The sequence below is a fragment of the Pelobates fuscus genome, chromosome 11, assembly GCF_036172605.1.
Source record: "Pelobates fuscus isolate aPelFus1 chromosome 11, aPelFus1.pri, whole genome shotgun sequence".
Classification (NCBI taxonomy): domain Eukaryota; kingdom Metazoa; phylum Chordata; class Amphibia; order Anura; family Pelobatidae; genus Pelobates; species Pelobates fuscus.
This window is the reverse complement of record NC_086327.1, coordinates 73,831,845-73,847,999: the sequence shown is the minus strand read 5'-3', so window position 1 is coordinate 73,847,999 and position 16,155 is coordinate 73,831,845. Positions and strand designations below refer to the sequence as shown.

General features: G+C 41.9%; 1 pseudogene; it reads left to right on the top strand.

Moving 5' to 3' along the window:
* Window positions 1–4,954: 4,954 nt before the first annotated feature.
* Window positions 4,955–16,155, top strand: part of LOC134577315 (serine/threonine-protein kinase SBK1-like) — a 68,188-nt pseudogene continuing 56,987 nt past the window's right edge.

Sequence of the window (16,155 nt, the reverse complement as noted above, 5' to 3'; positions counted from 1 at the left end):
ACTTATGAGTCTTTTATATATATATTTGTATCGTACTGACAGTATTTATGTGCCAATAAAATCGTTTGGAATAAGCACTCTGTCTGCTACACTATATAATTGACACTATTTTATGGACTTTTAACTCCTTGTGGGAGTAAGAGTCATTTATCCATTCTCTGATTTATTTTTTAATTTGTATAGGTTCTCTCACATTGGTGTTTTAGAACCAATACTAGATTATTTTTTCAGCAATTTTCTGTTTCCCCTACCCTTGTATATGGGAGGCATTGATCCGATTAGCTGATACATTTATATTTTATAATTCATTAAGATATCTTTATCCTTAAGTTCCATTTCCACTAAGTCCTGTTACTCAATAGACACATACACCTTGTATTCTCTTTAACCGCAGGTGGCGGTTATTTTTGCAGTGATTAAGTGGTTATGGTTGTATTTGGTCTCATTTTCCAACTTTAAAGGTTATTCACCATTACAACTGGTGTTCACCTATTAAGTTACTTTTTATATATTCAAGAAGCATGTCAAGCAGCCATTAGTACTGAGTTAGTGCATATAAATGTGCGACGCATGTTAAGATATTTTTTGTCTTTTTTTCTTCCACTCCTTTTATGGGATTGCCTGTCTCTTTAAAAGTATTTTTGTAGTAAACAGGATACTACAGATTGGAATATAGATGTATAATAGGTTCGGTACTTGGTGTGGTTTGGGAGACTTGAATTACACTATAAATGAAAAATAAAAATGGGAAGGTAGTGTGAGTACCTGACATGTGCAGTGTGCAGCGCCCCTAGTATTGTACAGATTGCATTGGGGAGTCACAGTATACATGGATATTATAACAAATTCCAACCGCATTGGAATTCTCATGTTTACTAAAGCCAAATGCTCTCAGGATTCCGTACTGATTTTGTAACTTTTGTTTGGATGATTTCGCAAAACGGTGATTTTCACATCCAAACCCGTTTACAGCATCGGAAATGGAGATCTATTAACAAACGCATCTTGGCCGACGATAAACTGAATGCATCCAGCAGGATGCACATTCGCAAATTTTGATTCACTTGCTTTATGTAAGTGAATAGATAATTTGACAAACGCTAGCAACCAGCTGGGAATAAAATTTTTTTTTTAAAAACCCTTGGTGGCACGAGGATTATTATGTTGCAGCTGACCTCCTCTGCTAGTCAGCCGCCACAAGCAAATAAATAAATAGAAAAATAAATAGAGGTTAATCTATTATCTTTTCATTTTCTAGTTTAGCCAATCTAATTGCCCTTTTGCAAGCACAATTGACATGTTCATATTGAGTGCCCTTTTCTTTTCTTATTTGACTGACCCTTGTGCTAAGCCACATTAATTTTAATTTGCTTCTTTTAGATTTGTTTACCAATGGGATGTATTGAGAAATGTACTTTGTAGAATTTGTTTAAAAAACTTCCATGTATCCTCTGTGCTTTTGCCAGTGAATACTTCCTGCCAGTAAATAAGTTATAACGATGCCCTTATCCTATTGAATTTAGCCGTTTTAAAATTAAAGTATTTTTGCATAGCCAATATAAAATTAATATTTAGTTAATTTCAAATTATACTATATTATGGTCACTATTTTCCAAGTGCTCATTAAGTTGAATGTCTGATATTAGGTCAATATTACCATTATGATAAGATCCAGAGAAGCATCTCTTCTAGTTGGTTCTTCTACTAATTGACACATAGAATTATTGTTTATCAGGTTCAAAAAACTGTTTCCCTTAAAGGGACACAATAGTCACCAAAACAACTTTGGTTTAATGAAGCAGTTTGGGTGTATAGATCAAGTCCATCCAGTATCACTGCTCAATTTTCTGCAATTTAGAAGTTAAATAACTTTGTTTCTGCACCCTAAGCACACACCCTACATGTGACTTACACAGCCTTGCTAAACACTTCATGTAAAGAGTCATCTAATGTTTATACTTCCTTTATCGCAAATTTTATTTAATTCCTGCACAATTAATAGCAATTGATAGCTTGATAGACTCTGTAGGAGTCTTTTTATGTAATTAAAGTAACTTTTAGAGCTAAAAACTAATAAAGTAAGTAACATCTGATTGCAAGTGAAAACTTTTTTTTAATGCAGGCTGTGTCAGTCACAGCCAGGAGAGGTTTAGCTAGGGCTGCATAAACAGAAACAAAAGTGATTTAACTCCTAATTGACAGAGAATTGAGCAATGAGACGTCAGAGACACAAAAAAAAAAATCTGTTTAATTAAAGGATCACTACAGGGTCAGGAACACAAACATGTATTACTGACCCAATAGGGTTAAAACCACCATATAGCCCCCCCCTGGGTCCCTCATGTCTCCATAAATATAGCAAAATCTTACTGTATTTAAGCCTGAAGCTGTAACTCTGCATGTCTCAGAAAAACAAGCAGTCTGCTGACATCATCAGAAGTGGAAGCCTGATCCAATCACAGTGCTTCTCCATAGGATTGGCTGAGACTGACAAGGAGGCAGATCAGGGGCAGAGCCTGTATGATTCAAACACAGCCCTGGCCAATCAGCATATCCTCATAGAGATGAATTGAATCAATGAATCTCTATGAGGAAAGTTCAGTGTCTGCATGCAGAGGGAGGAGATACTGAATGTTCAGATGCATTTTAGGCAGCCAGGACCCAGGAAGGATCTCTAACAGATATCTGAGGAGTGGCCAGTGAAGTTATCACTAGGCTGTAATGTTAACACTGCATTTTCTCTGAAAAGACAGTGTTTACAGCAAAAAGCCTGAATGTAATGATTCTACTCACCAGAACAAATTCAATAAGCTGTAGTTGTTCTGGTGACTATAGTGTCCGTTTGAGCAAAAGTTGTTTTGGCGAATATAGTGTCCCTTTAATTGTACTACTAGTCCCTCTAGCCTAATCAATGTCTGAATAATTTAAAAAAAATGATTAACAAATTACCCAGTTGTGGCAGGGCCGGTGCAAGCATTTTTGACACCCTAGGTGAAAACAAATTTGCCGCCCCATTTGCTTTACTCAATCATGCAGACTGACACACATGCACTAACCCATGTATATTGATGCACACAGACTCCTATACACACACACTGATCCATGCAGACACACACATACAGACACACTGAGCCATAGAAACACACACACACATACAGATACACTGACCCATGTAGACACACACATATAGACACATTGACCCATGCAGACACACAATGACCCATGCAGACACACAATGACCCATGCAGACACACACAGTGACCCATACAGACACACACACTGACTGACCTACATAAACATACTGACTGAAGCAGACTAACACACATTCTCTGACATACCTTACCTTCATTTCTGTTCATTGCCTGCACCTGGCTGCCCATCACTTCCTTTCTCTGCACATTTCCTGTTATGCTCCCACCCACTTCTCCCCATGTACAGGGGAAGGGGCGGGAGCGAGGAATTGAAGCACCCGCGTGCTGCCGCTGTAAAAATGCATGTCTGGGAGTCATTTATCCATTCTCTGATGTATTTTTTAATTTGTATAGGTTCTCTCACATTGGTGTTTTAGAACCAATACTATATTATTTTTTCAGCGATTTTCGGCTGAGTGGGCTGTGGTGGATGCCGCCGGGCCTGTGTTGTACCGGGTGATAGTGAGCAACAATGTAAGTGCTTTTGAGTGTCCGGCAAAATGTCCGGCGGCATATGCAAAATAATTAATTTGATGGAGGGGCGGCCGCTGCAAGAACATAAAGCCTGGGCCGGAGCTCCTCCCCCCCTTAAACAGCACCCCAGGCGGCCGCCTAGTTTGTCTATGATTGGCCCTGGTTGTACTGCCTCCTTCCCCATATGTATTAATGTTTGGGGGCATGTAACATTCTTACTATTATTGTTATTTATATAGCACCAGCTTATTCCGCAGCGCTTTACAATAATACAATTAATGGATATCCCCTTTTTCCTATTATGCATATTTCTACCCATAAGGCTTCCACATTCTCACCTGTTTCATCACATACAAATTTCTTTAATATTTGGATTCAAATCAGGTTTATTATAAAGACATACCCTGCCCTTTTTTTTATTCTTTCAGTATGTTTCAGTAATCCTAGTTATGCCATACTGCTTCTATCATGCTTGACCTACCCTTAAGGACCCATAATGAGATAATTCCATCTACCTCCCTGGCCGTGTAAGACTTTTTCTCCATCTTATGTCTGTCTGTATACTCCATTATACTAGCATAACTACGCTGACATGAATGCACAAAGAATACCTAAAGTGTGAATGAGAAATAGTCCTTTTTAGGCTTGTATTGTTAATATCCTAACAAGTTTATCTCATAGGCATTTAGATTAATCACATTTATTGATCCTTGCAAGCTTATAGAAGTTACAACTACAGGGAGAAAACTAATTTTTAATTACTATTTAAATGGTGAATGTTGGACAAATTAGAAGATTTTCTTTATGATTTATTTACCTTAGAAGTAAGGTCATTTATGATAAGTAATACAAGAAGGAATCATGATTCACTTTTAAGGGACTGAGAAAAGTTATGTTTTGATTTACCACGTTTACTTTGTTTTAATTCAGAGAGTGTTTGAAAACCAACATTTAGTTTCTGTGTTCTTCCCTGCTCACTCCCTTCACAGAAGCAGGGAAGACCATATAGATGAACTGACAGTTTTCAAATACGGTCTGAACCAAGGTGCATGTATATGGTTACAGGATCCAGTCGCATACAGTTAAATATATCTCATTCAAAAATATCGATTTCCTTTCAAAACTTGTTCAAATTAGTATTATATTAAAAATAGTTGAGGTGACAGTTATTTGTAAACTTAAGCCATAATTTGTATTTGTATTGTATTTGTATAATTTCGTGTGACTGAAAACATGACTTAGCAAATTATCACTTTTCCTCCCAGCAAAAAATATACAATTGTATGAAGATGAATGAAATAGATGAAAATGAACAACTCCTTCAGAAAATGATGAACATGACATCAAAGAATATGAAACAGATGAAGATGAAAGAACATTACAAGATCATCAAAGAGTTGGGCAGTGGTTCATATGGACATGTTTTGTTAGCAGAACATAAAATAACAGGTAAAAACGTTCAATATCAGAATACATCACGACTGTAATATCAAGGAAAACAATAGTAATACAGACCTATTAATAAATTAGGATTTAATCTCAATAGGTTCATGCAACTTTAAATTCATTTTTCAATTATGAAATAAATGACAGTTACTGTTAAACAAGAACAAAGCTAAGGTTTGTTTGTTTGCCAGCAGATTGAGCTAGGCTAGGACTTTCATGCTTTCAAGTTTTATTAAAAGAATGCTTCAAGCACCATAACTACTGTAGCTTGCAGTAGCTGTTATTGTCCTAAGCGTGACCTGGTGCCCTCCCAGAGTAATCTGTAAAAACATCTTAGCATCTGCTCTATTTTTAGTCTTCTGCCAATGTGTAAGTAGGGTATGCCACCTATCTTGAAAAAAAAAAATAATAAAAAAAATTATATATATATATATATATATATATATATATATATATATATATATACCGACCATACTAATTTGCATAATAAATTATGCATATGTGTTATAGTGTAATTTAGAAATAAACAAAGATGTTTAAATGTCTATCTGTTCCTGTCCAAATTATAAAAAAAATTGAATTGCGTATATACGCTGAAGTAATTCAGAATGACACACGGAGTTCAGGTTAAAATAACTTCGAGGAAATTTATTGGCAAGTGAAGCAAGAGCGGGCTCGCAGGCCCTTTTAAGGGGAACTTTGCATCATCATTGATTATCGAGATATCAGTAAATAAACATTGTTAATTGGATTAATCGTTAAGTGTTTGTGTCAGTGACCACCTATCAATATGATTAATTGGCTCAAAAACTAAGTGGTTAGCTAAGTGTCCACCCACCGAGAGGTGGTATTGTTCTGGACACGGGTGTGGACAGAAGGCTCAAGCGCCATCTTTCCCAGCATGAGGTTTACTCGGTGGAAAGGGGGGCTTGAGCGTCATTTTACACAGTTAGTGATGTCAGTCTTGTGGTCAGGTGCAAGGTTCTCTTATGAATAGAACATTTCATTAGTACAGTGTTCTCATGGCCTTCAAATTATACTATGTTGCAAATTACAGGAGATTCAGCAATTCCTGGGTTAGTCATGTCTTTATAGAAAATACAGTCTCTGTTCATTGTATTAAGTGTTGTTGGGAAATTCTGTCATGTAATGTAGTTTAAAATGGAGAATCTGTCAGATAATGAGGACAAAATGGAGGGTCTGTCACTGTGTGAGGTTAAAATGGAGTTAGTACAATAATTCAATACAAGTTCAATAAAGATTTTTAATAATTCTACATCATATGTGACATCACAAGCTGTAAATTACAAGGAGTGACAAAACATGAAAATTATTTAAAATCATCAAAAAGCTACTTACAGTTTGATTTTGCTGTAAAAGTGATTGCTCCCACTGTCTCCCTGTCTCACAGCGAGGTGTCTTTAAGTCTCCCAGTGTCCTTATGTCTCCCCTAGTGTCTCAGTGACCCTAGTGCCTCACTGTGCCCATGTCTACCAGCGTCCCTAGTGTCTCAGTGTCCCCTAGTGTCTCAGGGACACAGACACTAGGAGATGTGGGGACAGTGAGACACTAGGAAACACTGGGATACATAGGGACAGTGTCCCCTAGTGTCTCAGTGTCCTCATGTATCCCGTAGTGTCTCAGTGTTCCCATGTCTCTCAGTGTCCCATAGTGTCTCAGTGTGCACTAGTGTCTCAGAGACACTGAGACAGTGGGAGACATGGGGACACTAGTATACATAGGTACACTGAGAGACATAGGGACACTATGTATACCAGTGTCTCATTGTCCTTATGTCTCTCTTAGTGTCTCAGTGTCCCCATGTCTCCCAGTGTTCACTAGTGTCTCATGGACACTGAGACACTTGGAGACATGGGGACACCGACTCTAGATGGTACTGAAATAGGTGCGGACACTGAGACACATAGGGACACTGGGAGACATGGGGACACTATGTATCCCAGTGTTCCCTAGTGTCTCAGTGCCCTCATGTCTCCCTTAGTGTCTCGGTGTCCCCATGTCTCCCAGTATCCCCTAGTGTCTCAGTATCCCCTAGTGTCTCAGTGACACTGAGACACTGGAAGACATGGGGACAAAGACACTAAGGGATACTGAGATACATGGGGACACTGAGACACTAGGGGACACTGGGAGACATGGGGACACATGGGAACACTGAGACACTAGGGAACACTGGGATACATATGGACACTGGGAGACATGGCAAAATTATGTTCCACGATTAGAATCCACGATCTCCGCTGGTATCACAGGTAAATCCACAGTCAGCGCTGAAAAGTAAGGCAATATCCCAATCCTCCCAATAACTGGACGAAACACAGTTTGGGAGTCAACTAACTGGCTTTATTTGCAGGCTTGTATATTTATACAGTTCCCCATGAAAGGGGTTTCCTTACAGAAGTTTAAGGGGATTTCTCCCATCATGCATTGTAATTCTCCCAGGGTACATTGCTACACGAGAGGGATACTCCCACTAAAATGGACGATTAAGTGGATTATCCCCTCGTGTAGCAAAACCGACAATTCACCTTAAAATACCTTGTATGAGCTTTACACGGTACATTGACATAACCGAACGTTCGGCAGATAGCTGGGGCCTAAGCGTATCTTTTGTGAGAATACCGCTCAGATCCCAGCTGAAATGACCGAACGCCGCAACAAATACAGTCATATATGGAAGTTCCCCTCAATCTACCGATTGCACTTAGGGGAACGATCCTACCGAACACCGGGCTCCCGAATGGTCTGGAAGTCCAGCGGTGTTCGAGTCATCGAGTAGCCGATTTCGGTTCCAGGCGCTCGACGACCAAACACCGCTGAAGAATAGACGATCCAAGATGGCCGACCGCCGCATGGTCGGTAGCCGAACGACGGCCACCTAAGAGAGCCTCTAATTAATTGCAATCGGTTAACAAGCGCCACACGACTCTAAGTGTGTGGTCTATCAGGGGAGCCCGTATTCGTTCCACGAACAGCCCGGATAGCTCGAAGTACTTGCATGCTGGTAGCTTACAGCTGCCAGCATGCGAACCACCATAGTACAGTATACACACAGCAAAATACACACAGCACAGAATACAGCCTACAGACAACCTTTCCACATATAGTCCAGAAGTGGCTAGGTTTGCCACAGTATCCCCTGGTGGCTCAGTGTCACCATGTCTTCCAGTGTCCACTAGTGTCCCCATGTCTCCCAGTTTCCATATGTCTCACAATGCTTCAATGTCGCCATGTGTCTGTATCTCCCAGGATCCTCCAGTGTCCCTATGTCTGTGTGCCCTAGTTTTCCCATGTCTCCCAGTGTCCCCATGTCTGTGTCCCCCAGGGTCCAGGTCCCCATGTATCTGTGTCCCCATGTCTCTGTGTCTTCCAGAATCCCCCAGTGTCCTCATGTCTCTGTGTGCCCAAGTGTCCCATGTCTCCCCTAGTATCTGTGTCTCCCCAAGTGTCCCATTGTCTCCCAGGATCTCTCAGTGTCCCCATGTCTGTATGCCCCAGTGTCCCCATGTCTCTGTGTTCCCCATGTCTATGTATTTCTGATCCCCCAGTGTCCCCATGTCTTTGTGTGCCCCCTGTGATACCTGTTACAGACTGCCCTTCTATTTGTCTCCCCCCCCCCCCATCCCTCACGCACCTAAGCTGCTGGCTGGACTCTGTGCTCCCCCGCGCATCAGTGAGTAGAGAGAGGCAGGGAGGGAGATGCTGTAACGTCCTATCCCTGTCTCTCTCCACACACACAGTATGCCGGTATTGCAGTTTAATCTCAGTTTATACTGAGAAAAATACTGGCACCAGCCAGGCAGCCTCAAATACCGTCTGTGTCGGTAAAATAATGGCCAGGTGGTAACCCTATAGTGTAATTTAATTAATTGGCTGAGCGAGTCAGCTAAGTGCCTAAATGAGAAGCAAATTGAACAAACTGACATACATTTTCTCCTGCTCTGAAACAAATGGATGCAGAACACAGGTAAGTGTCAAACCATAAACCAACAACTACAACAGAAGGAACAGCTTCCTACAGTACTGATACCGGAGAAACTGACGGAAGCCAAGCACAGAGAGATGGACACAGGTTTCTTCAGGAAGGAAGAGATTCTTTATTGGATCACCGATCGGGACTCAGAGGGACTAGCGTCACCAAAATACAGCAAAGTCTGAGTACTGAATACATAGAGTACATTCCTTATATAGCACTGTAGCTCCTCCCACAATTAACTACACCCACACATACCCTTAACCTATTTAATAAATAGAGTCTAAACTCATCCATCCGGTCTAACCACGTGGCTCATCTGATACAAAGGAGAGGGACGCGTAATTCCAGTTCTTACATTCCTGCACCTGGTCAGTACAGTGATGACAGTATCTTAGCTACGTGTTATTAACTAACTGATACTACAAACACATATACATACATATGCCTTGTGGCAATCTTAGCCTGCTAAACTTGTATTTTACTGGAATTACATCACATTCCCCCCTTTGATGCCTCTGATATTTCACAATTACTTGAGGCATCACTTAACCTTGGTTTGCATATACCTCAGGTTACCATGAACCAGACCAGACTTATCTTATGATGTGAATCTTTTAACACTCATCTTCCTGCATTGGTTCTCCTTGATCTAGAGCCTTATACTTATATATCGCCATTATCTGTGCAGCAGCCTTCCTCTCTGCTATACTTCCTATCAGGCTTTGCACAGACCTAACTACTAAGGGTATAAGACACGGTAGGAGTAGACACAACAGTAAAATCAGTAGGACTCCACCTACCACTGCCTTAAGCCCTCCAAACCACTCATACCAGCTACCAAACCAACTACTTGGATTGTACCCTTTCCATACCTGAGTAGGCACATGCACTAGTTTAACCATATGGCTAGTAAGCTCAGCTATTGCTTGCCCTTCGTCATCTATTTGAAGACAGCAATTACTTAGGTTAAACTTCCCACATACACCTCCCTCTACTGCCAAAAGGTAATCCAAGGCTAATCTATTTTGGTAGACTGCTGTCCTCATCCTGGTGTTATGCTTCGCTAGAAGATTGAGCGCTTGTGATGTCTCATTTGTGATAATCTCAACCACCGCCTGTAATCTTATAATACGGTTGAGCATATAAATAGGGGTTCTATAACCAAAGGTACCATCTTCTGCCCACGTGGCTGGCCCATAATAATCTATAATACGCTGGGGAGGCCATTCATTATCTTCCCAGGTGCCTATCTCTAAGGGTCCCCTTTTCTTCCTATGATTCACATCATACACTTTAACACCTAAAGTCTCACCTGTTTCAATCGGTAACAAGAAGAAGGATGGTTTGAGCATACCCAACACACATGCCCCTTCCCAGTCCTGTGGCAACTCCGAATAGGCTTTCTTACCACAGATCCAGTACAAATTTGCTGGGGCTCTCCAGGTAGATGTGATGGATAGATCAAACCACACATCCTTTAAATTGGCATATCTAGCAAACGGGTTAGATGGTTCTGAGACATTTGAAGCCGACCACCAAGTTGTATTCTTAGTATCATCATCATAAGCTTTTTGCCCTAGACAAGTTAATTCTCCTACAGAAGTATTATACATTATTCCTTTCCTTGCTATGCAAACATAACCTATGATGGAGGTCTTTAATCTCCACTCAGATTTACCTCTAACACTCAAATGATAATCGGCTTGTGTAGATATTAGTTGGTCAACTGCCTCAGAACCGGACATTACCTCCTTTGCTTCCCAAGGCCATTGGTCTCCCATGTTAGTACCTCCACACACATAGCAGTTGGTAACATTAAGACTACCGGCAATACTTTCAGCTAAATCGATGAACAGGTTTTTAGCATTATGGGGGATCTTATTATCTATACTCATCTCTTCGTAAAAGGAATGGTATACTTGATGAGTCTGGGAGGATACCGTATCAGTCTCTATTCCTATAAACAATAATGTCCCAGGATCTAAACCCGTCCCGTATATTTGAAACCCAAATAAATTTCCATACTTATCTAAGAACTTGTCGGGGTTATTAATAAGTATATGGACTGGGTTGCATTCCATAGACTTACAATAAGGGCTAGTCGGCAACTTAGTCACTATCATGTCTTTATCTACTGTCTGTCCCCAAGTCGCCCACCCCACACAAGACCAATATGGACAAAAGTTATAGTCTTTATTTGGGCATCTAGGACTCACATATTTATTTTTACTACTGGGACAAATATATTTATCATTAGACCCATACGTCCTCTCCCATCTAAGATCCCCACATACATTCCACGGTTTTCTACCACTTGATATCGCCTTACATGCATCAAATAGCAGAACACCCGAAGAATGTACGGATTCTAACACCGTTTTATTAATTAGGGTCCCCTGAGGATCTCCATTCCTGAGAGTCAACCAAATTGTACGAGGTTGATACTCCGGACTGAAGCACTTAGGTTCTCCTACTCCTAAATGGCACACACTATAATCTATATTTAAGTATCTACATCTCGATACATCTCCTTTACACTCGTATTGTGAATGCCAAATTAGGGTTTGGGAAATATGGTTACCTGTTCTCGTAGTCTTAATGCATACCTCACAGCTAGGAGTGTCGGTACCTCTACCTTCCTGAATATAAAAACACATGTAAATAAACACAATCAAAAGCACATCTTTCGCCGTCATCCTCAGTCTTCGTCCGTGCGATGGAACCTCAGCTTCCAGGATGTGAGGGCTGCAGGGAATGGAGTTCTGCTCGTCTTCACAGGTGTCCCTTCGAGACTTTCCTGGCTTATACACTATGTGATGGTAAGCGGACAGGCTTTATTATGGCCTTCTCACTCACACCTGTAACAATAAAATTTGTAATCCACAATAATTCCTCGTTACTCCGACTGAGTAGTGCGTTTTAACCGGATCTTGCAGGGATTCTCTGGATCTGCTGTAATTTGCCAAGAATCGACTGCTGCTGGTTTAACCCTGGAGTGATGTATCCACGGAGTCACTTCTGCTACTTTTATTGCTGTAGGGGTAGACAAAAGAACAACATAAGGACCTCTCCACTTGGGCCCTAACGGTACATTATTCCACTCTTTAATCCACACTTGGTCTCCTGGATGATAACTATGAACAGGGGGATAAATATTCACAGGTAATCTATCTTGTACCCATTTCTGTACCTCCTCCATAGTCTTACCCAACTCTACAACCTGCTGCCGGGTAATTCCTTCTCCCAACTGACTCAAGTCCCCCCTTAAGTTACCAAGTACGGGAGGTGGTCGCCCATACATGATTTCAAAAGGAGAGAGGCCCATCCTTCTGGTAGGGGTACTGCGGATTCGCAATAAAGCTATGGGTAAGAGAACGTTCCACTTAAGTTGGGTTTCCTGACACATTTTAGCCAACTGGTTCTTTATAGTTCTATTCATTCTCTCTACCTTACCAGAACTCTGGGGTCTATATGCAGTATGAAGCCTCCACTTTATACCAAGCATATGAGTCAGTTGTTGTAGGCACTGATGAACAAAAGCTGGACCATTGTCCGATCCTATAGAACAGGGTAGTCCATATCGGGGTATTATTTCTCGTAGCAGGAATCTCACAACTTCTCCTGCTTTCTCTGTACGAGTAGGACATGCTTCTACCCAGCCTGAATAGGTGCACACAATTACCAGCAGGTAACGATGTCCACCCGATTTAGGCATTACTGTAAAGTCTATTTGTAGATCGGACATGGGGAGTCCCCCCATAAACTGGACTCCTGGTGGCTTTACTGGTCCTTGTCTTGCATTATTCTTAGCACACGTTACACATCTGCGTACAATGGCCTGAGTCAAGTTGGACAATCTTGGTATGTAGAAATGTTTCCTGAGAGATTCTTCAGTACTGTCTCTCCCAGAATGTGTCCCGTTGTGATAATTTTGGACAATTTCTACCGCTAGTGATGCTGGTATGACTATTCTTCCATCTTCTAGCTGATACCACTTGTTCTCCAAATACTTTCCCGGTTCAGTCTTTAACCACTCCTCTTCTTGAGCTGTATAAACTGGAGTCCATTGGGACAGTGGAGTTGGTATAAGAGCAGCTATATGCCCCACATACTCCTGTCTTCCTGATTCAGCAGCACGCTTAGCTGCACTATCTGCCATCCGATTTCCCTTGGTTACATCACCATCACCTCTCAGATGTGCTCGACAATGAATAATACCGACTTCTTTCGGCTCCCACACTGCTTCCAATAGTTGTAGGATTTCAGCTGCGTACTTGATTTCTTTGCCTTCTGAATTCAGTAGTCCTCTTTCTTTATACAAAGCTCCGTGGGCATGAGTGGTTAAAAACGCATACTTAGAGTCCGTATAGATATTTACTCTTAAACCTTCAGCCAATTGTAACGCTCGTGTTAGTGCTATTAATTCTGCCTTTTGTGCTGATGTTCCTTTCGCCAGTGGCCGAGCTTCTATCACCTTGTCTATTGTTGTCACTGCATATCCTGCATAGCGGATCCCTTCTTTCACATAACTACTGCCGTCGGTGTAATATTGAACATCGGGGTTCTGGATGGGAAAATCACGAAGATCTGGTCTACTTGAAAATACTTCATCCATTACTTCCAAACAATCATGTTGACTTTCAGTAGGTTGTGGCAAAAGGGTAGCTGGATTTAAGGTGTTTACAGTCTCTAAATGCACTCTTGGGTTTTCACACAACATTGCTTGATACTTGGTCATACGGCTGTTACTAAACCAATGATTTCCTTTGTAATCCAACAACGTCTGTACTGCATGTGGGACTCGTACATAAAGTTCTTGACCCAGAGTGAGTTTATCGGCTTCAGCTACTAGCAGGGCGGCTGCAGCTACGGCTCTTAGACAAGGTGGAAGTCCGCTGGCCACTGCATCCAGTTGCTTAGACATGTAGGCAACAGGTCTTTGCCATGATCCCAAGTACTGTGTCAATACTCCCACAGCCATTCTTCTTTGCTCGTGTACATATAAGTAGAATGGTCGTGTGTGATCAGGTAGACCTAATGCTGGGGCACTCATCAAAGCCTTCTTCACATCTTCAAATGCCGTTTGCTGTTCTTGGGTCCATAAGAAGGGGTCGTGCTCTGTACCTTTGATAGCTGCGTACAGAGGTTTTGCTAGTATCGCATAGCTGGGAATCCATATCCTACAGAAGCCTGCTGCCCCCAAGAATTCTCGCACTTGTCTTCTATTCTTGGGTATTGGTATTTGGCAGACAGCTTCTTTTCTCTCTGGCCCCATAATCCTTTGACCTTCAGAGATATGGAATCCCAGATATTTGACAGTTGGCAAACACAACTGAGCCTTCTTCCTGGACACCTTGTATCCTGCCTTCCAGAGAATATGTAGTAGATCGTGCGTTGCTTGCTGACATTTTTCTTTTGTAACTGCTGCTATCAACAAGTCATCTACATATTGTAACAATACACATTCTCCTGGGATAGACTCGAAATCCAGTAGATCTTGACTTAGAGCTGAACCAAATAGGGTAGGTGAATTTTTAAACCCTTGGGGCAGTCTTGTCCAAGTCATTTGGCGTTTTGAGCCCGTTACAGCGTTCTCCCATTGGAAAGCGAAAATACATTGGCTTTCTGCGGCAATTCGGAGGCAAAAGAAGGCATCTTTGAGATCTAAGACTGTGAAGTAAGTAGCCCCGCCCGGAATTAAAGCAAGCAGGTTATATGGATTGGGTACAACTGGATGTATGCTAACAACCGCATCATTGACTGCTCTTAAGTCCTGTACAGGTCGATACTCATCTGTACCGGGCTTTTGAACAGGCAGCAATGGGGTGTTCCAGGGGGAAGTACAGAATTTTAGGATACCATACCGTATGAACTTATCCAGATAGGATTGGATGTTCTTCTTAGCCTTCTGCGGAATGTGATATTGTCTTAGGCTCACTGGATAAACCCCATGTTTCAGTTCAATTTTTATTGGTGGAATATTGCGGGCCAGTCCTGGTGGGTTGTTCTCTGCCCAAACTCCTGGTATGTTAAACAATGTCTCATCACTCCTAGGGTTTTGGCTAGTCAACACTGTATAAAGTCGCCACTCTTCTTCCTTTGGTACGGATAAAGTCATAATACCTGAAGGTCCATTAAACTTTAAAGATGTTGTTCCATCTGGTAGGAACGTAATCTGCGCTTGTAATTTGGATAGCATATCACGTCCCAGCAATTGGACTGGACATTCAGGCATATAAAGGAATTGGTGTTTTACTACGTGGCCTCCCAATGTACAGAGTCGACTTTTAAGAACCGGTCTTTCAGCACTTCTTCCAGTTGCTCCTATCACAGTAATAGTCCTTCCAGATGGAGGAGCAACTAGATTAGTCACCACTGAATGTTCAGCACCAGTGTCGATCATGAACGCACTCCTTTTCCCCCCTATTGATACATCGACCATAGGCTCCGCTCGACCAAGGGGGATGGAGCCCGGTCGGTATCAATAGTCCTCCATGACCGTGTCAGCCAATCCTACGAAGTCCCTACCTTCTCTATCGCGGGACCTTTGCGCTGCTGGAATATATCTGTCTTCCCTAACACTTCCTCTGTTCCCATTACTCCCTCTATAACCATTACTCCCTCCGGGGCCTCCTCTACCTCTCGCTCTGCCTCTAAAGTTTCCGTAGCCTGCCCTGGGTAGGACCCTCTCGTACTGCTCTCTTTGCGGACATTCGTTCCTCCAATGCCCTTCTTCCTTGCAATACGCACACTGATCCCTACTCAAAGGCTCCCTACTCCATCTATTATTGCCTCTATCTGGGCCCCGTTTATCTACGCCTGCGATCGCTACCGCTAGCATATCAGCCTTTTTACGCTTCTTGCGCTCCTCCTCTTTCTTGCTTTCTGTTTCCCTATTCATATACACCTTATTAGCTACCTCCATTAGTTGGGTGATTGACATACCTGCAAACCCTTCTAGCTTTTGTAGCTTGCGCTTAATATCTCCGTAAGCTTGGCTGACAAAGGCGGAGTTCACCATTCGGGAATTGTCTGCGTCTTCCGGAT